The sequence below is a fragment of the Cupressus sempervirens genome, chromosome 8 (assembly GCF_028749045.1).
Source record: "Cupressus sempervirens isolate cs-2001-9-10 chromosome 8, ASM2874904v1, whole genome shotgun sequence".
NCBI classification, from domain to species: Eukaryota; Viridiplantae; Streptophyta; class Pinopsida; order Cupressales; family Cupressaceae; genus Cupressus; species Cupressus sempervirens.
Window position 1 is genome coordinate 460,873,440 of NC_143125.1, and position 22,345 is coordinate 460,895,784.

Genomic DNA, 22,345 nt, shown 5'->3' on the forward strand with positions numbered 1-22,345 from the left:
AACTTGTGCTCTATTTCTCTCCATTAGTTTTGCTATTACTACATCAAACTCCTTGGAATCTCTATTGGAAAAAACTTGTGTGGTATCAATCTCCTTGTAGTGTATACCATTTTCAGCTATGGCTATATCCTTCCTTCTTTTCAAAGATTTTCTCAATTCTTCTCTAGCTTCTTCCACTTTATGTAGAGCTAAGTGCACATTAATCACCTGATTGTCTATGATCTTCCCAAGTTTTAAGACTTCCATCTTTAGACCTTTTCTCTAATCTGTTAGGCTTATCCTTGTGAGAACCTTAGCTCTGATACCAATTGTTGGAATTTCCAAAATGGGAAGAGTAGTTTTGAGGGTGGAGGGGAGGGGGTGGGTGAATCAAAAGTACCACACTTTTTGACATTTTCTATTCTTTTAAATCAAATAATTGAAAATAAGATGCATGCATATAAATAAATTAAATAGCCATAAAGTAAATACATGTAGTAACACACAACACTAGATTTGATAACCCAAAAACCCTCTAGGAATAAGAAGGTAAAACTGGGGTGGGGATGATACCCACAAAAATTATTGCAGTAATAATTATTTGACCACTTCTGATGGTCTACCCTGTTAAGGGCTTTACATTGTATCAATAGTGACTTGGTTAGAGGATTTAAAAACACTTACATAAGTGTCACCTTGTTACAAGATTTACAATAGGATATTAAACCCACCTAATACATAGGATTTTCAATCACCTTCTCCAAAGATTCTCCTATCTAGCTGTTAAGCTAACCTATCTGTATAGGATTGTAGCATCTAATACAATGGTAAGAAAATATCAGAATAATAAACCTAATAGTATGCAATCTTTAATTTCTAGATTCAGGCAGTTGATCTACTCTCTCTAGTCTTGATCCTCTAAGATCTGACACTAGTAAATTTAGGCCTAATTTGTGACACGAAAAGGTCTCAATTTTGACACAAGTTGGTCGCTAAAGCCACCAAAGTCGTCATCAGACAAATTTGGTCAGTTTTTTGCCACATTCATTGCATGTCAGAATTTTGACTACATAAACCTCAATTTATCGACACAAATTTCATCCATTTCTCTATCCAGTCTAAACTGTTATTTTCCCAATTTTGACGTAAACTTGCCCAATTTTGAGTTGGAATTCTAACGAAAAACCCTTAACTTTCGACGTTGGAGCCATACTCACGACGTAAATGGTGCCATTTTGGTGTCTCAATTACGACGAAGATTGGTCACAATTGAGACCAACATATGTCGCAATTGAGACGCATTGTCCCATTTTTTTTTAAAGCTTTCCTGTCATAGGAGCGTTCAAAACTACACAAAACTTGATTATAAAGTGTAATTGCTCGATGCATGAGAGTCAAGGTATCATGTAGATTTCTTCCTCCACACCATTGTTTCATTCGTCAAATGATTTATTTTATACAAAACAATGGGAAGGAGGAAGAAATGTGCATGATATCCTATTTCCACCGAGCAATTATGCTTTACAACTCAAATTTTGTGGAGTTTAGAAGGCTCCTATGAGAGCAAAGGCTTTGCAATAATTGGCACAACGTGTCTAAATTTTGGTTCCTATAGGGAAGAATAAAATTAGGAAATAATTATTTATCAGGAATGAAAGCCAATAATTTCATCTATTTTTCCAATAGATAAACATGACAAAAAAACTTACAGTCCTAATCACATCATCATAAGAGCGCATATATAACTATAACTACAACTGTCTAAAACCAACATAATTTACAAATATCCACAAGTCAAATATTATCCCTTGATGTTTTCTTTAATAATGCTCCAGTGCCTTAGGGCATTCAGTTAGAAACTTCAAAATTAATGCTATCAAGTTAGATGTCATTTCATAGCCACCAAGGATAAGGTCCATAATAAGATTCAATATCTCTTCACCCATAATGTATATTAATGCTATCAAGTTAGTTTTTATATTAATAAGATTCAATATCTCTTCATCAATATACCTCTGGTTCTCGATGGAGACGTGCTCCAATCAATAGGAAACATCATCATGAAGCAGAAGGTGAGGTTGAAGGATTTTATGGAGGCATTCGAAAGTTAATTACAGAGGAAGAGATTTTAGCCTAGAAGAAGTTGTGGCCAAAAGAGTCGCTAGAATGATTGATTGTTACATTAGAATTATCTTCATTTAACATTAAAGCTGCATGCATATTGGAATGGCTAACATCATCGTTAAGTGCATTTGATGATAGTACATTTGTTTAGGATATACATAGAGAATGTCAAGAGTGTTGTTGACAACTTTTGTATTTCTTTTGGCTTTAACATTGATGACTGTGTTCCAACTATTTTGGGCTAATATTTGCTTCACCAATGGCCGATGTATATGAATCTTGTGCCAATAGAATGACTTTTGTTGAAGTTAACCATAATGTATACATATATTTGTAATCATTATAGTTAGGATGACAACTGTTGCAGTTCACTTGCCCATTGAAGAGTTGATTTTTTTATGACGGCACAACAAAATGTTCTGAACCATAGATTGCTTATTCTAAAAATATTTCATCATACTCTGAAATTGATCAATAATAATGCAATATATTGTAGTATTAACTATTTAAATTATTCCTGCAAATGAGGAACTTAATATAATTTGATTGAGCAACCTTACATTTTGTATGTCACCATTTTGTATTATACCTCAAACAAAAAAATGATGGTGCCATCTCTATGGAATGTACAAACCTTGGCACTAGACTTCTTCTCCATCTACGGGGCATTCAATGCTGGAGACAAAACCTTGTATCTACTCCACAAATAATGTGCTTACTAAAGTTGCTGTGGCAGAAAGTTCTCATAGGTTAGTTCTAATCAGGTCTGGTGAATAATATGTGAAAACATCAATACAGCCAAGGCACTAATTTTGCCCCATTTTCCTCATGTATGAGAGCCTTGAAGAGAAGCTCGGATAAAAAGAAATTAGTCATATGGATTAACTTAATAGTAGCAAAACTGAAGAGAAAAATTGTTGGCGGTGAACTACTTAAGCTGCAAATACAAGAAAAAGACTAGTCACAATGTATGGGCTATCCTAAGTGGCAGAAATGGTCATAGTACAGTGAAGTTCACAGTTTCAATTAATCTAATTTTTAATTAAAAAGAAATTTCACTGTATAGAAATATGAGGGCTTCTTTTACAAGCTTTTTTTCATTTATAAGAATTTTAAGAAACTTTTTTTGTGAAATTTTAAACCAAAAGGATTGCATTGAGCTAATGTTTGAAACTCTACCAAGAGGAAATTGAACTAAGGCATCCAAATCTTAACACACTATATTATAACAATTTCATAGTTAAGAGTTGTGCTTGTAGACAACATCCAAATCTTATCTGGTAGGTGCCTCTCATATTAAATTTTAAAATTATTTTTTTCTAGTTCAACATGAATGACCTTTCATGTTGGTTAGTCTACTAACCCTAACTCATCTCATCTAGGTCATATTAGATCTTGATAAAGGCTAGTTTGCAACAATTTAACTTCTAATAGCTAGTTTGTAAAAGTAGTTAAAATAACTTGTTAGTAATACAATTATCTTCATATGGAGGTCTAATTTGCATTCTCAGTACAACACTCACCCAAATATGCTTTCAAAAGGTATTTAAACAACAATTAGATCTTGACAAAATTAGATATGAAAGTGGAAATGATAATCAGGTCATGTACCTCTTCTTCATCTCGTTTGCACTTGTTTTCCATAACCTTTTCATGAAGATTTACAATGTACTTATCAAATATCTCCCGACAGAAGCTTTCATCACTAATTGCCCTAAATATTCATATCCAATATATTTATAGCTACTACTAGTGTAAGGTACATGATAACTACCTTTAATTACTCACAATAAGATTAATTCCTGATAGTGGCTCTTTTACCTGTATGCTTTTGCATCTTTGAGAAAAGGTATGCAATCCTCCCATTCTGAGGAAGCAACAAATTCCTGAAATGGAAAAACAATATATAACTAATTTATCGTTACATAGATAGAAATTCATTTATGATAAGAATAGAAATTCATTCATATTCAGGATTTTTAATGTACAAAACTCTGTGAAATTTTGCTCCAGGTGTAAAAGTAGTAGAGGAAAAAGAGACTGCATTAGAAGGATTTTTTCCAAAATGAATAATGTAAACCTTCAGAGAATAAAGCAAAGCCATGAAATCATATGCCAGCCTTTCCCTCCTTTTTGCTTCTTTCTCTTCCTTTTCCTTTACTTGTTCAATCACTTCTTCAAACATAAGCTGTAAGAAATACACAAGATGTCAGTAAGACCTAACAAAATCATATATATCCCAAACCAACTTGCATTAATTTCAACATTTGCAATTGTTTCAGTTTAACCTAATAAAAATCCATTATCCACTAATGAGAATAGACTAATGCATTTGTGATAGCAATTCACTTCCAGCAACTACTTACCAGTGCAAATGAGTCAAAACATAATATAGCTAATGCAATGATTGAATCAGTTAGGAACCAGAGTCATATGGAACATAAGGATAAGATCCTTGTTTGTATAAATAGAAGTTACTAGGAACATAACAATATGTGACAACATTGTTCAAAGGAAAATACCAAATACTTTTATTGTGAAGTCTTCTGTAGCTGAGACAAAAAATCTAGAAATGTAACCAGAACAAACCTTAAGATTTGTTTCAGATGCAGCAGCCAAATCATATAGTTCCCCAACGGAGGCTTTGAACTTGTCAAGAGTCCATGCTGATGTTACTGCGAGCTGCAATCATTACATCAAAAAGATTACAATATATTTTACATCCAATGGAAAATCTTAAAGCACAAAAGGCACACGTTTCTTGAATCCATAGCATCTTTTATGTTTGATTTTTCCTCTTGGTACTACCAAAGATACATATTCAAAAAATGGTTACATCAAAGGAATCAAACATACATTGCCTTGAGTAATAATGATTGCAAGCCTGATTGTGAAAGTGCAATTAAATCCTGTAATCAAATCATTAAAATATATGAAACTTTCTTACCTACTTTTTCATCCCTTCTGCAACATCTTCAAACAAATCCTTGGGTGGTGAAACAGATGTATTTGAAGCAGGCTCTTTGCTTTATGATCCTCCAGTTCTTTGCTTTATCAAAGAACTGGAGGATCATAAAGCAAAGAGCCTGCTTCAAATGAAGTGTGTCTTTACTGTAAGCAGGCCAGTTGCTTTATGATCCTCCAGCAATCTTCAAAATTCATCCCAGTTTTTACGTTCTTTTTGGCACAGTTCTTCATGCATTTAAAAATATTCAAGTCATTCCAATATACAAAAATAAGACAAATGAAAACTATGGAAGCACACTACTCTCTCATTCTAGACAACCTTTTGAATCGTTTGTACTTCTTCCTCCTCCAAATCAGATATAGCATGTAAAAATTTTTATGATGTTCTCAGGTCATTAGGTATGACAACTTTTGGAAAGATAAGATGCCCGTAACCGAAGCCATTATCCACATAATGACAAAAAACTATTCATCAATCAAGATAAAAACCAAACAGCTTTCCAAACACAGGCATTTCACAGCTATGTCATCTCTAGCGCACCTTCCAAATTCGAGTACAACAATATGGGTTCTAAGATTACACCAAAAATAGGTCCAAAGAGAAAGTCAAATAAATTCATAGGTTAACATGTGTATTCAACACAAGATCACAGTTTCCTACAGGCAAGACTTTAAGATAGAAAAAAAAGAATGTGAATTTGAGATTTGTTGGGATACCTTGCAAAGTCATTACAATTTCAGAGATCCCTGACTTCAAAATTCATAAAAGAAATGGAATAATGTTTTAAGGAAGATCAATTGGGGTTATAAAACCCAATCATGAAATTGAGGAATAGGACAAAGAATGAAATGTCATTAGTTTATCAATTTAATTTTGTGTTCATGTTTTCTGCTCACCATAACCTTCCTACCCATCTCAAATATTATAATGTGAGAAAATGCCGAAAACTCACCTTGGTTGAGCGACTTGTCCACCCTTTTGATTCCCTCCACTGTTGAAAGAACTAAAATATATCAACAAATTAAGTGTTAGTGAAACTACTTGAACAAATGAAAGGGGAAAGTTAACAAATTTTGTACAGTCTAAGGGATTTATTGTGAATTAAGTAGACTTCAAGATCATTTGATTTCTAACATATGATAATAGATCACACTATTGAAACATTGATATAACAAGCATACAATATATTGAAAAATAACAACAAAAAGCATTACATATTGTAAAAATAATAATATGTACTAGAGATGCAAGGGGTGAGGATGCCATCTCCTATAACCATACAAGTCCCCACAAGGGCTAGTATTAGCAAACATCTCTTGGAAAAGTTACTTTGTTCAAGAGCTTCCTTTGTCCTAATGGCTCTATTGGGCTATCTACCTGCAACTTCAAGTGTATATGAGGAGAGTTTCCTCTCTTCTTCCTGGTGATTGGGTATCATGCTGGCATTTGCATGGCAGAAAATCAAAGAATAAAGAGAAAACGTTCCACCTACAAAATAAACCGTCCCTTTAAACTTAGAACACATGTTTTCACATCAAAAAGATCAAACTTTGACCTAAAAACAAAGTGAAACTAGAGCTGTTACAATCTTACCATCTCCATTATCATTGGCCCACAATACAATGAAGACGTATTTGATGAGGGACAAAAGAGTAAGAGAATATATGATCAAAGACAAAGTCCTAAGAACATCATCAGGATGTTTGATGCCATTAGGAAAAGTACTCACATACACATAAAGTGGTGATGTTCCTATGTTCCCATAAACCACACCAATACTGTGAAATGCCAATTGCACAACTACAACCATGCTCAACATCTGAGAAATAGGATTTTTCATAAAGCGATGTTAGAATAGTTACTAAAATGGTCATAAATTATGTTTTTATAGTAAAAGAATAATTTAACTTAAGAGAAAAAACTATACAATATTAAAACATGATATCGTGCTTTAAAAACTAAAAAGGTACCTGTAATGAAGAACTTCATTTCGACTTGCTAATTGGTTGTCACTATTAACTATAAGCTTATCTTTAAAGTTTGAGCTTCACTTGGTTTCGAGAATAGTTAAATATTCTCTACTTAACAGGGCCAACCATGTGAAGGCGGAAGCTCATTTGGCCCCTCCCCCCCCCAACATCACTCTAAATTCCCCATTAACATTTAATAACATTCAATTCATCCATTTTTGAAATAGAACATTCAATCATTATAATCACATTATAACATTTATTAACACATAAAATTCATAAACACACAACATTCATGAATAATTCATTAACACAATATTCATTAACAATATTCAAGAGTAAGTCATTCATGAATAATCATCTCTTTTTTGCTTTCTTTCCATTTCTTTTTTTCATAAAATTTCTAAGAGGAATATCAATGTCCTCGTTAGGATCCCCCTCCTCTACTGGTTCTAACACATGTCTCCTCCTCATCTGTTCAAGAACACCATGAGGCCACTGCACCAAAGGGGGGTCCACTGCAATAACAAGTACTTCATGAGGTTAAATTCCCACCATTTTATATTAGTGAATTACAAGTTTTTCTTTAAGTAAAAGAACTATAAATCAAAAAGTTAATTTAAAAGAACAAAACATAGATTTTCTTTACCTAAATGTGCCACATGATCTACCTGCTGAGCAATCTGAACATCCTCTGACACTCGTTCAGGACGACATGATTCTATATCCTCAACACAAAAAGGTTACACCAAGTTCAATTAAAGATGTTAAACTGTATTAATAATTACATAATTAGTTTTAAATAAAAAATGAGCACCTCCATCGATGGTACGATGCACATTAGGGGCTTCATGATGTTGTGTATGATCTGTGTCAGGATTAACAGGCTACATTGCAATGTCATGCACATTATTATCAAATAAATTATTGCTCAAGTATTCAATTTCTAATATATTTTTTGGCATATTTACCTATGCACATGATGCAGGAGATTGTTCGGTTGGGGCAATGGAAGTTTGTCATAGGTGTTCAGCCACCGATGTATAGCCTTGCTTGAAGGCAATTTTTTTGTGTTCTTCTATGGCCTCTAGATTAAAGTCAATGCCCTACATTTTTTTATTAATTAACAAAATTATTTTCATTTTATAAATAATTTTTCTTTGCAATTCATTTATTGCTACTTACAACGCGTGCTTTGATTTTTGAATATCCCCCAGAGCCAAGTTTGTGCTGCCCAACCTTTTCCAGTCTCGCCTTTGTTGCCTTTGATGTGTCTTGCAACCTATGAAAAGTTTGAAATGTGTTAGATGATATAAAGAGAATACTAGAATCATTGTGGAAACATTTACTTCACTTGGGTTTGATTTCTTTGGAGGAAATAATGTGCCATATGTATGGGTTCGATTTCTTGGTCAAAATTCATGGGATATTTTTACTGAGATCCTTGAGAAAGCACATATAGTTACAACTCCAAGAAGTGGGTTTGGACCCGAAGGTGAAGGTTTTATAAGGCTGAGTTCCTTTGGTCACAGAGAGAACATATTAGAAGCTTCATTTGTCAATATATCTTATGTAAGATTTATGGCCAGATTGAGATTGAGATTTATAAGCAATTGTGTCAGCATATGAATTACATACCTTTCATATTTACAATAACAAAATTTAAATACCAAAATTGAGGATTATGAGTGGTAGTATGCTGGAGAAATAACTCCTATTTTAGAGATTTTGACAAAATAGCATAGCGAGAAATATTAAATTCAAAAGGATGAGAATGTGAAGGAACAAGAGGTGCATGTGAAGGTTCAAATCACATGAAAATTCATTTGTACATAGTGAATTTTGTTGTAAATTATATTGTATTTTAAGAGTGCTCCCCCAAGGTAGATGTGTTAGGCTTGGTACTTTTTCTCTTTACTTCACTGATATATGTGTTTGAATTAGTCTACACACAAATAATTAACATGTTACCAAAGCTGATACGTCTTTTGTGAGCTTGCAAAGAGCTAAGGAATGAAAGAGAAAGATTGGAAGAAGGGTGATATTAGGAAAAATCTCTTAATGAGTTTCCATCTTTATAGTTTCCACAGGAGAAAAAGCAGGGATTCCCTAAAAAGGATAATCTATTGGTTGGGTATAGACACATAATCCATGTGATCAAAGCTTCAGCAGCAACAGAAAATACTAAAAAAGAAGAATGGATTTTAGATGTGGTGGAAATGCTCAGCTTTAAATTCTTTAGGATTCTCAGACTACATTGTTATCTAAAGATAGAGATTAGATTTTGTGATGCTTCACACTTAAATCTGATGTATAGTGTATATGCACTTCTTTTTTGATATGCAACAAAGCACAAAATGGAATTGATGACAGTATAAAATAACAATCACTAATGACAACATTATATACTATTATCATAGTTAACAAAATACTACAAAATATGGGATTTGATATCTTCAATGATGGATTTCATCAGGATTTACATGCAGATTAAGTGCAAATTTGATGCACACATGACCCAAAAGAAAATAGGGGATAGGAAACTCAAGATAGTGAGCAATTATTGTAAAAGAAAGGGAAAGTCAACAAGTATAGTGGTCAAGGCATTGCCTATTTTTATGACTCAAAATATAACATGGTACATCATATCACAAGATTCAATTGTCACAACTTTGAGTAGGAATTTCTTAGTTGAATTAGAGTTTGAGTTCAGCGAAGATAAAATTTGAGAAAAGAACCCATAGGAGACATAGGCTCTAAAATTTGTCACTAAATATGCATATAGGGCTTCATTTTGTCAATATATCTTATGTAGGATTTATGCCCAGATTGAGATTGAGATTTATAAGAAATTGTGTCAGCATATGACTTACATACCTTTCATCAATAGATAGATTAAATTGAGCTAGTTGAAATTGTTGATACTGAAGTTGAACTCTAAATTTTCTCATTAATGTACTAGTAGTTAATACTACTACATACCTTTTTGGATTTTCTGGTGTACTTTCTTTTGGTGGACGTTGCCCTTTCTCCTTTGCATTCAAAATGAACTCATTCTAGTACCTCACTGAAACAAAGGGAGGACGCTCATACTTTGGGTTGTGGACGAGGATCTTTCTATATGTGTCCCTCACAACCTTAAGATGTCTGGAAGCTTTTTGTAACAATTTCTTACGATAAAAAATATTACTACCAAACTCATGCTCTATATCTTTTATGAGCTCATCTTTTAATTTTTGAGATTAGTAGTTCCACCTTTTAAGAAAAAATACAAAATTGTTAGATATAGCTAGTATAAGAAAAGACTCGAATGAAAGGAAAAATGTTGCACCAATTAATGATATGAAAAAAAATAGTGGTAAAAATTAGTTCAGTTATGATGTACATCAACCTAGTACATATGGTGGGCCTAAATCTTTGCAGTGTGAGGTCATAAAGCCTCCTATAAAATGTATCATTTCCTGCAAAAAATGTCATGGGATAATTAATAGTAAAAACCATTAAAATGAATCATATGAAAGAAGACTCCCACTTTTGGTTCTCTGTAGAAAAATTAGTTAGTATCTTCTACTCAAAGTATGAAATTGCAATGTACCAAATTACTAAACTAGAGAATTACTAATATAGACAAAAGGTCATTGATAATTCAGATGATCCTACCAAACCCCTAATAAAAAGGAATTCCAGAATAATTAAACAACTTGCACAATACGACACACTAAAGGTCATGAGGCATCACTCCACATCAAAAGCCCTTGCATTCACCACTTCCTATCATGTTTACATCTTGCAAGAAAATCCTTATTACAATATAAAAAATAATTATTTAAAGTACCTGGAAGCTTAGGACATTTCAAAGGCATTAATTCATTATGGTCAATCAACAACGATGTCTCCATAGATCCCATGCTAGAAACATGGGTAGCTCTAGGAAATGACGGTGAATTATCACCAATAGATGTACTATGATCCGCATTTGGTGGCATAACAGACGGTGCATCTCCTACCACAAAAAAAACAATACACTATGTGATGCATCCCAAGATTAAAGTACATATTATCAACTCATAATTAACATAAAACCAAATATAGAAAAACAAGGATTTACCAGTTGGATGTCCCCTTGTTGCCGACATTGCAGTTGGCAATCTCATACAGGCATTCGTCAACCTCGTAGGAGTCTCCTGCACTAGATGACTTGAACAATACATTGTTAGCAAAGACATTCTGAAATAATAAAAGTAAGAGTTAAGAAGTTTTGAATGTTAGAAATAAAAAATTCCTTCTAACTTGTCAACTAAAAGATTATTTTACCAGTGGCAGCCAGAACTCTGCTACTACCACCCTCACCGCATTGTCCTTGACCACGTTCTGGATCAATTCCCAAAAATTCCTGTATAACAAGAATTTAGTAGTTAAAGTTTCTTACAACTCTTTAAAAAAATTGCATCAATAAAGTATTTTTGCACATATTACATAATTTACTTCACAACATAAAATATTATAAAATATAAATCTTTATTGAACTTTTGTTATAACTAAATATTCATTGGAGCTTACTTCATAACGCTGAGCTTGCGCTTTCAATTCTGATAGCCTCTTCCTCATCTCCTCAGGTTCCATATTTGCCTCATCCAAAATTTTCATTGCTTCTAAATTAATTTGCCTAATTTTTTTTTTCAACATTTTTATAAAATTGGGAGTATTAGCAATATCGGCCTCATCAAAATGCATAGCTAGTGGCTCGGTGGTCACTGCTACTGCTTTACCCTTATCCTAAACATCAAATTGTGAGAGAAATATTAGTAAAAATATCATAAAAACTCAAAAACTGTAAATAAAATAACGTAATAATATAACATTTTTCAACTATCTAATTTGTACAATTTCAAAAAGGTTTACCCTCGCTGAAGAAGGGGTGGGAGTAGCATCCCGCTGACCTCTATCATTTGTCAGATCCATATCATCCTGTCACAAAGATTAAACATAACAAATTTAGCTAACTGAAAGTAATAGATAGCAAAAAAAAACTTATTAACAAAATGGTAAATAGTACTTACAGCCCTCATGATAGTAACATTGTTTGTATCTATGCAATTTAAATGGTAATCAATTAGCAGTTGTTCCCCTGCACTCATTGATTTTATTGCACCAACAAAAACTTCATTCCCCTCACACACCTCAAATATGCAATTGGGTTGCTTACTAGTTGAAGCAGGTCATGTACTATTTATAAAACCTGCAATATTACCTATTGCTTTTGGTCTCCCATCAATGTACATAGAAAATCTTTTACTTTGATCATTTTCTTTCCGTTGTATATAATTAGCTGATACCCCATACCTACGCATGCTTTTTTATATCAAACAATCCACATCCAATCATTGTAACTGTAACATGGACCGACATACTTGAACAATTCAAAAAAAAAATTGTAACATACCTTTATCCCATCCATGGAAAATAGGCCCAAACCATGTAATGAGGATGGAGCAATGCGATATATCCTCTCATTAACACAAAAATCTATGTTAATTGGAGGTAGCTCATTGGGTATCCATTCTTTCTCAATGTGTGAGTACCGAAAGGGCACCTTGATGTCGCCTTTGGTCTCATCATCGTAAGAACATGACCCCCCATTAGCAAGGAAAAATTGCATGCGTTTATCAAATTTTTTTCTATTCTTTTGACCTCTAGTTGATCTCCCTCTTTTAGCCATACTACATGCAGAGCTTTCATCTACCATTTCCTCATTTCCCTCATTCGATGTAGATAGATCTGACAAGTACCTATTTGGTGGGTCCTACAATCCATCAAATGGAAAGTGAAAGTGATATATATAAAATGTAGTAAGTTCAAAGTGATTATACAATTATATTTATATACGGACCTTCTTTGTCTATATATACATTATATGATTATATAATGTCTATTTATAACATACGTGCTCAATGATAAACAAGAAGAATATAAGAAAATTATGTCTATTTATTGACTTATACTTGCTGATCCATGTCACTGTGCACAATCCATGCCAAACGGGTCAAATCTCCTGTAGTCAATTGACTGTTTGCAAAAAGGGTAACAATAAGACACAATATAAACATTGATAATTATAAATAACCCATGTTGTAATCATTAGAAATGAACACAATAAATATGTAATCAAATTTCCTGAATATGTTAATCATTTACCTTAAGTTAGCTAAAAATTACATGATACACGTTTGCTACAAATAACTTAGAAGACAACATGAACAATAGGAAACATCGCAAACATGTCAATAGAAGGGGTGATGATGTACCTGTAGTCAATTGACTATTTGCAAAAAGGGTCATAATCAGACACAACATAAACATTGGCAACTATAAATAACATATGTTGTAATCATTAGGAATGAACACAATAAATATATAATCAAATTTCCTGCATATGTTAATAATTTATCTTAAGTTCGCTAAAAATTACATGATACGTGTATGCTACAAATAACTTAGAAGACAACATGAACAATATGAAACATCATAAACATGAAAAAATTTACCTTATATATGGAATGCAAGATCATCAATAGAAGGGGTGATGAAATTTTTAGTCATTGATTATCTTCTTCTTCTTCTTCTTCTTCATCATCATCATCATCATCATCATCATCGCCATCATCGCCATCATCATCGCCATCATCACCATCATCATCACCATCATCACCATCACCATCATCATCATCATCACCACCACCATCATCATCATCATCATCACCATCACCATCACCATCGTCGTCATCACCATCATCTTGATCTTCATCATCTGCTTCTTCATCATCTTCAATATCTTCTTCTTCCATAACATTATACTTTATCGGCCTTCCTCTTGGATCATGTCTAACAACAAATGACCAACCCTATTTATTTGGAACCTTTGAGTAAAACACTTGCTCACATTGTCTTGGAAGAACATAGGGCTCATCTCCAACTGGCTCAAACGACCTTGTATTGATCATTGTAAATCCATTATCATGTTGAATAATGATCTATCTGGATCATTTTGATTTAGTTGTAACCTATACCATTTGATGACGAATAGAACTACTATGAAGGTGTTAAATTCAAACTCAATTGTATCATCCAAGATTCCATAGTATTGATTTTGAGATTGTTGAGGATGTATGTCCCTTCTAGATGATATATTGGCGACCTCGAAAACTGCAGTTATCCTAGAATCACAAGTTTTCTTTGTGTCATCCAACCTTTTTATGCAAAATTTGTGGCCATGATAGTACATAGTTTTGTGGTGCTTGACCTACAATTTTTGAAGTCTGTGTAAATTATTTGCATCATGAGTTGATACGAAACATACGTCGAGTTATGATAATTAATAAATTTTTATATACCTCTCCACCTCTTAAACCATTTACTAGATCAACTACCATCGGCATTACATTGGAATCTCCATTACGATGAGCTTCTATAACCAATGAAGCAACACCTTCCCATGTTAATGAGCAACCATTTTGGTGACATCGTTCAATCCATTCCATCATACAATCAAGATTGTTCGCAATGTACAAATGTATTGCATCCCACTCTCAACCACCTGTTTCAAATAAATACACCAATTAAAAATAACTTATATTGAAGATTTATATGAATTAATTAACTACAATAAAATCTTAGATTTACCTCTCACTTTCCTCGATCTACCTTTGCCCATCAAGTACTCCCCTTCAAATTTGTTAATTGAGTTGGGATCCCAAATACGATCTACATGGATGTTTGCTGCAAACTTAGTAAGATATTCATTAATGTACACCATGGTCTGGTATACCATATATCCCTCCACCATAGAACCCTCGAGATGTGCTCTCTGTCAAACCAAGCCTTTCAAAAATTTCAAGTGCCTCTCAACCATCCACATTGACCTGGTTGGTACAGGTCCACACAATTCAATCTCCTCAACTTGATGTATGAGGTAGTATTCTTGTGCATTGAAAAAACTTGGAGGTAGACACTTTTGCATTTCACACATCAAAAGAGGAATTTTTCTCTTCCAATATTTTATATCTTCTTTATTGATTTCTTTAGATGACAACCACCTCATGTATTTTCCAAGATCATATATAACCTGTTTGACATTGTTGGCAAAGTGGTGTGGGAGAGATAGAGGTAGAACGTACTACAATATTTGTAAAATGATCTTGTCAATATTTTATAAAAGAATGCAATTGAAACTACATGCAGTATATAAATATATAGTGAATACAAAATAACATAAATTACCTTAATAAATGTATGCCAATCGTGTGTTTTCAACTCTGGCCCAAATTCACTTTTATTTGATATGACATTGTTTATGTTCACAATAAATCCTGTGGGAAATCATATTTTTTTTATGACTTCTTTGATAGCATTGCTCTGCTACTCTGACAATAACCAACTAAGGGCACTTGTATCAATCTAGTCTCCATTGTTATTTGGTCGAATACCATTTTTCATTGCATGGTTGGATTCTTCAATGTCACTACAAGTTTCTACAATTTGATCTTTGTCATGCTTTCCATCCAAGATTTTCCATAATGTCTCTACTACATTCTTTCCAATATGCATAGGATCAAACAAATGCACAATTGGGAGTTTCTCATAGTACGACAACCTAGCAAATTGTGTAGGATAAATTTTTAGTCCTTTTGGAAGGTGGACATTGATGTCTTGATGACCTTCACAACCATTAATCACATCATCAGTAAACAAAACACAATATTGAAATATAAATTTGAAACAAAAAGCATCAAATGGGATGACATTACCTCGACGATTTATTTTATTGTATGCCAACTTCCATAGGTGAGGTGTCATTCTCTGTGGCTTTGATGTAGTCTCTTCTAGACCATTGAAAATATGTTTTTTAGTAATTTGGTACTTATGATTTCTGTGCAGAAAGTGTCTATTCTCATCAAACACCTGCTTTCTTAAACTTTTTGAATGATAAGATTTCATCTTTGGACCACAAACTAGAAATGCAAATTTACCCTTTGTCTGAAGACCTACAGGATCGTGTATAATTGGATTAAATGTGTTAACTTTGACATACCAAAAAAGAGGTGTCAAGAAGAGAACATACAACAAAAATGTGTTAGCCCAGGGGCATCGTGTATTGTCCATACAAGAATTGCATGAAATTGAAATTGTCTTTGTCCTATTGGTCTACAAATGTCATACATAGTAACCCCATTCCATAACACCACCAACTCATCGATAAGGGGTTCAATACATACGTTGATATCTTTGACTTGGTACTTACCTAGTTGAATGAGCAAAAACATTACATAATTATTTTGACCATTTGATGGATTAGTAATAATAAATTAATTTAGATGACCACTAAATCAAAAAATACCTGAAACAATCAGTGTCAACATTATGTGCTCTCTCTTTATGGACAACCAAGGAGGTATGTTATTGTTGATAACAAAAATAGGCCACACTGAGTAAGTAGATCTCATCACTCCATAAGGATTGACAACGTCTGCTGCCAATGAAAGCTTGAGATTACAAAGTTCTTCTTTAAAGTGTGGCCATTTTTCCTCTATTTCCTTAAATGTTGAACCATCTATAGGCATTCGCATAATTTCATCTTGACTTCTATTGCGTGCATGGTAATCCATAAATTGTACCAAGCTATTGCACTTGAATAATTGTTGCAGACGTGGAATAATGGGAATATGCTGAAGAACCTTGCGAGGCACCTTTTTTGTTAATCAATCTGATTAATATCTACATATATGACAAGTAGGGCATTGTGTTGCAAATTCATGTTGTTTATAATATATAATATGATCATTCAGACATGCATCTATTGTTTGATACTCCATTCCAATATCTTTCATGATGGCAGATAATTCTCGGTACGAGCGAGGTAGAATGTTTGATGGTGGTAACAAACACTCACCTATCAACCTATGACCAAAAATATAATTTCTTAATTTAAAGAATATTAATTACTACACGAACCCACTGTTAATTGTAAGGGAACTATGAGTAAAATAATGAAAGAAGATGGCATACCTTAACATACATGTCATTGCTACATTGGATAAACCATTCATTACCTTCAAGTTCACCAATAGCAATACAACGGCAAGAAGAGTTGTTTTGGAGCCTTCATATAGGGGCTGCTCTGCCTTCTCAAGTAAAGGTACATCAAAATCTATGTCATGATCACCATCATCATCATCATCATTATCATCTTGATCATCGTGATCTTCATCATCCTGATCTTCTTCCATGGTATCATTACCTTCTACTTCAATATTCACACCTCCATGTTCCCTCGTTTGGAAATCTGCATTCTCCAAATTGTCATGGTCCATAACATGAAACTCAAGGATGTTGACCTATATGAAAATGATGACCTTATATTAACCATGACCATGATGTCATCATCAAATCATGTCTCATGTAATTTATAAACTATTAAAATACATACCAATGGGCGATACTTGTTTCCCCCTTCAATGTGACCATGTTGCCTACAATGTTGCTCAGCTGTTGTGATTAGATATCCTCGAGTCTTTAAGCCCTTACACATTTTGCAAGGACAATAACATTTTCCATCACCTTTTCTTTTTAAGTTAGACTGTAGTCTAGCAATTGCCTCCCTATTTTTTTGTGTGTTGATATTGTCAAACATGGTCTTTCTTGAATGGAATGACTCGTTGGTGGAAGAAGGATGATTTGTTTGCAACCTATATATGGAGTAGTAAGAGGAAGACACATAAAAAGGAGTTAGGTATCTAAACCAAGTAGTAGTTAGGACATGCTGGAGTGGGGTCAGCCCAAGATATTTTGGAATCTTGAAAAACCTGGTAAAGGGTATCTGGAAAGGTGAAAATAAACAAGTATTTTTACAGCTACAAAGGAGGAATCGAGAGCATTATAACTAATGAAGAATAAAATTAAATCCATACAACTTCACCTCTATTTACAATTTGACCTTTCTGCAAGTGAAATATACCTTTTCTACAATATCTTCTTCAAATTCTTCGCTATCAAATTCTTCAGAACTGCAAGCTCCTGTGCAGAAAAAAGATGAGATGTACTAAGTAATTTTTGATGGGAAATATTTAAACAAATCGACTATCAAAAATTTTTTTATTATCAAATTTAGTTGCTTTATTATGTACTGAAGACTTGGCAAGATGTTCCCAAGTCTATCTATAGAATGCCTATCTGCATGGTTGTTTGCAAATAGTCTAGTATGGTGTCGCTTTTGAACAACAACAAATGTCACTGTGGCCTTAAATTCATTGACTATGATTTTAAGAAAAATCTACGGTGAGACTTATTTTTCAGATGCATGATAAAAAATGATTTCCACATTGAAAACTTTTATGAGAATTCCTAGGTTCAACAGCTATGTCTTTTCTAGGGTTTATATCATCTCTTTTTTTGAGCTTATGCAAGTGAAAAAGTATGAGAAGGGTACACTTTAGCAATGGCTATTGCTTTTTTTATTATTCCATTGTTTATTATTTTTCTTATCTCATATCTATGTTTATTTTACATTTTTTCATTTCCACGTAAATTGTGGCCTGAGGGGCCACACCTTTTTATATTGATTTAAGAAAAAAGATCACACATAAGGGTGCATCTATAGCTAACTACTTAACATCTAGAATCATATTAACAAAAAGGTTCATATTCATTCTCAAACATATTAAATTGTACATCAAAATAGCCACCAGGGCTAGCCTCCAAGAGCAATCTAGAAAATTTCCACTATTCAGAAGGGTGACAAGAATCATAGTCCATCTTGGAAAAATCATTTTCCAGATCGATACACAGGCTTTCTCAAGAGTATAGAGAATAGCCCAAGCTTCCATCTAATTTTTAGAATGTTACTTAAGGAAGTAGAAAAGAAAAACTAAACAGGGCTTAAAGTTCCACTACTAGTACCACCCATTCCTGTTGGACGTGGATTACTCCTTCAAAACCCATCTATATTGATTTTGAGGAAATCATTTGGGAGGGGAGACACTAACCTAAATGGTTCACTTTCTTGACTTGCTGAACTTTGGGACCAAACCTATTTTGTGAAGAAAGAGAAAAGCATTGATCCAAGTGATTAGCAATGTGGAGATCCAAATGAACAGTTGACTGAGATAGCTCTTGTTTCGACAGACCACCCTCTCATGAAATCTCATTCATATTATAATCTTGCACGATCTTATCATAGAAAAGGTTATTATGAAATTGCTAGCCACTACTACTATTTGGCACCCTCAAATTACATGTTATGCTTTGATGTTGGTGTTGCCATTCAGAAGTTTTCAACTTCAACACTTCAAAAGCAAAAACGTACTGCTGATGAGGTTATGAAAATGTCACCTATGCAAATAAATGTTACTTATACAAATGTCGGTTATGACATCTTGTACATATGTTACTTATTCTAGTGTCACTTAATCAGTATCACTTTTAAAATTTGTAAAACTAATATTGTTCTTCAAACTTACTCTTTTGTTGGTTTAGAGTCAACACTTTATTTTTTAAAATTAAATATTTAAATTTATATTGGAAAAGGTAGAAATGAATACTTATTGATTTAACTCAATTTATAATTGTTATTTAAATATTTCTTAAAATAACATAATCCTTAATCTTTTTTTTAATTCTCTTCCAACTATCTCTATTTAGTGCCTACCATGTTTATGTGCATGTTTTTTATGTGTTTTGGATAACAAGTCTAATTTAACTTTTCTATGGACTAAGACCTTAAATTATTGAGCTTCTCTTTTTTTTTTGAAAACTATAGCATTCTCTACTTTACAGGGCCAACCACGTGAAGGTGGAAGCTCATCATGGCCCCTCCTAGGAGTCTCTTATGACCCTTTACAACATTTTAAGAGTTCTAAGATTTATTCTTAGGGATCGTAAATGGTCGTAAAGGGTCATAATAGATCTTAGGACACAACAACTAAGAAATATAATTGTAAGCATCATGGTCACATTTTTTTGGAATCAATGTAATTGAGTTGTATACCCAAGCGACGAAGTGCATCTAGAAAATGAAACTACAACCTATTGGGATTGAGACAAACTTATAAAACAAAAGTAGCTAGGAATGATCACTTGCCAATATCTGTTAAATAGATTTGTGGGAGGACCTTGTATACATGACCTACACCTTGTATTCATGAGCTAGGAATGATCACTTGCCAACAATTGTTGAATACATTTGTTGGAGGACCTTGTATTCATGAGCTATAGATGTATTCAGCAACTGTTGGCAAGTGATCATTCTTACAGATGAATTAGATTTGGAATCGAAGGTGTGGAAGTTTCTTTGCATTGCTTGGGTACACAACCCAATTACGTTTCCAAAAAAATGTGACCATGATGCCTACAATTATGTTTCTTAGCTATTGTGAAATCTACATATTTGATAGGAGAAGCATTTGAAGTTTATGTTGTGAATCCACCAAATAGGGTCAAGATTTGATTTGGTAATGTTGGTCAGATGATCTGAGAGAAAGAATGGATAGACAGATGGAGAGAGAGATCATACAAGTGGTAGAAAGAGCCATGCCATTTGCAGGACACCACCATCCTTTTGGTAGATCAAAGGAAAACATGGTAAGGACTATAATACACATTGTCCTCAAGAATATTATCTAGGAGTCTTTCTATCACTTGTATTATCTCTCTCTCCATCTATCTCTCAACTCTTTCTCTCAAATCATTAGACCATACTATTTAATCTTGTCAGGCTATTTGAATAGCTACATGACACTGAAAAAGAAAATCTTTTGTATAGGCTAATATTGTTCAAGTTTCCTGATTATGTGGATGCATATCTACGACTTGCAGCCATGGCCTAGGCTCAAAATGAGATCCAACTAAGTCTAGAATTGATTGGGGAGGCACTTAAGGTGGATAAAACCTTAGTAAATGTGATTACCATGCTTGGCAACCTGGAACTAAAAATAGATGATTGGCTTAAAGCAAAAGAAACAATTAAAGCTGCACAAAATGTATCAGATGTTCAGGATTCTTATACTGACATTAATTCTCTTGGAAATTGGAATTATTTTGTAGCTTCACACAATGAGAAGAAGGATCCAGATGTGGAGGGAATACATCTTGATAAGGCTAGGGAACTGTATTGTAAAGTGTTGGCTTAGAGACCTAGAAATGTCTATGCTACAAATGGGGCAGGCATTGTGCTAGCCGAAAGGGGTCATTTTGATATTGCAAAGGAAATTTTCACATAGGTTCAAGAAGCTATAGTAGGAAACATCTTTGTTCAGATGCCTAATGTGTGGGTAAATCTAGCACATGTTTACTTTGCACAAGGACAGTTTGGACTTGCAGTGAAAATGTATCAAAATTGTTTGAAGAAATTATATTTTGGCACTGAAACCCAAATTTTATTATATTTAGCTCGATCACATTATGAAGCAGAACAATGGAAAGATTGTAAAAGAACATTATTAAGAGCAGCACATTTGGCACCCTCAAATTACATGTTACGCTTTGATGTTGGTGTTGCCATGCAGAAGTTTTCAACTTCAACACTTCAAAAGCAAAAACATATTGATGATGAGGTTCGTCAAGCAGTGTCTGAATTAAAGAATGAACTCTATGTATTTAGACAACTATCAATAGTGCCAAGCCCTCATACACATGGCTTTGATGAGAAGAAGATAGAGTTGCATATGGACTACTGTAAACACTTTCTTGATGTTGCCAAAGTTCACAGAGAAGTAGCACACCAACTTGTCCTGGCTAATGAGGAAAAATGAAAAGCTGAGGAAGAACGAAGGATTATGATGGAAAGGAGAAAGAAAGAAGAAGAATTGCAGTGGGTGATGCAACAAGAGGAGCAATTTGAATGTGTGAAAGAATTATGGAAGAGTAAGCATAAGGACAAGGATGATGATGATGATGAGGCTGGTTAGTCTGAAAAGAAAAGAAAGAAGGAAAAGAAGAAAAAGAAGAAGAATAAGGATCATAAGGCTTATGATTCTAATATGGAGGAACCTAATATTGCCATGGAAAATGAGGCAAATTATATGAGTGATAAGGCAGAAGCTGATACAGAAAATGCCCAAGATCTTCTTGCAGTTGCAGGTCTAGAAGACTCTGATGATGGCGAGACAAATTCTCCAGTTTCAGCAAAATCACGAAGGAGACATGCATACACTAATTCTGAAGATGAAGAACCCTTACAAAAACAGAGTCTGAGAGAAGACAATACTTTTGATGATGATTTCTAGGCTTCCTAAGGATTAACTAAACAGATTCC

At 33.6% G+C, this 22,345-nt stretch overlaps 1 pseudogene; it reads left to right on the top strand.

Annotated features, from left to right (window-relative positions):
- The window catches only part of LOC149543225 (protein CTR9 homolog pseudogene), a 129,104-nt pseudogene extending 107,106 nt beyond the window's left edge, over positions 1–21,998 (top strand).
- The last annotated feature ends 347 nt before the right edge of the window (positions 21,999–22,345 follow it).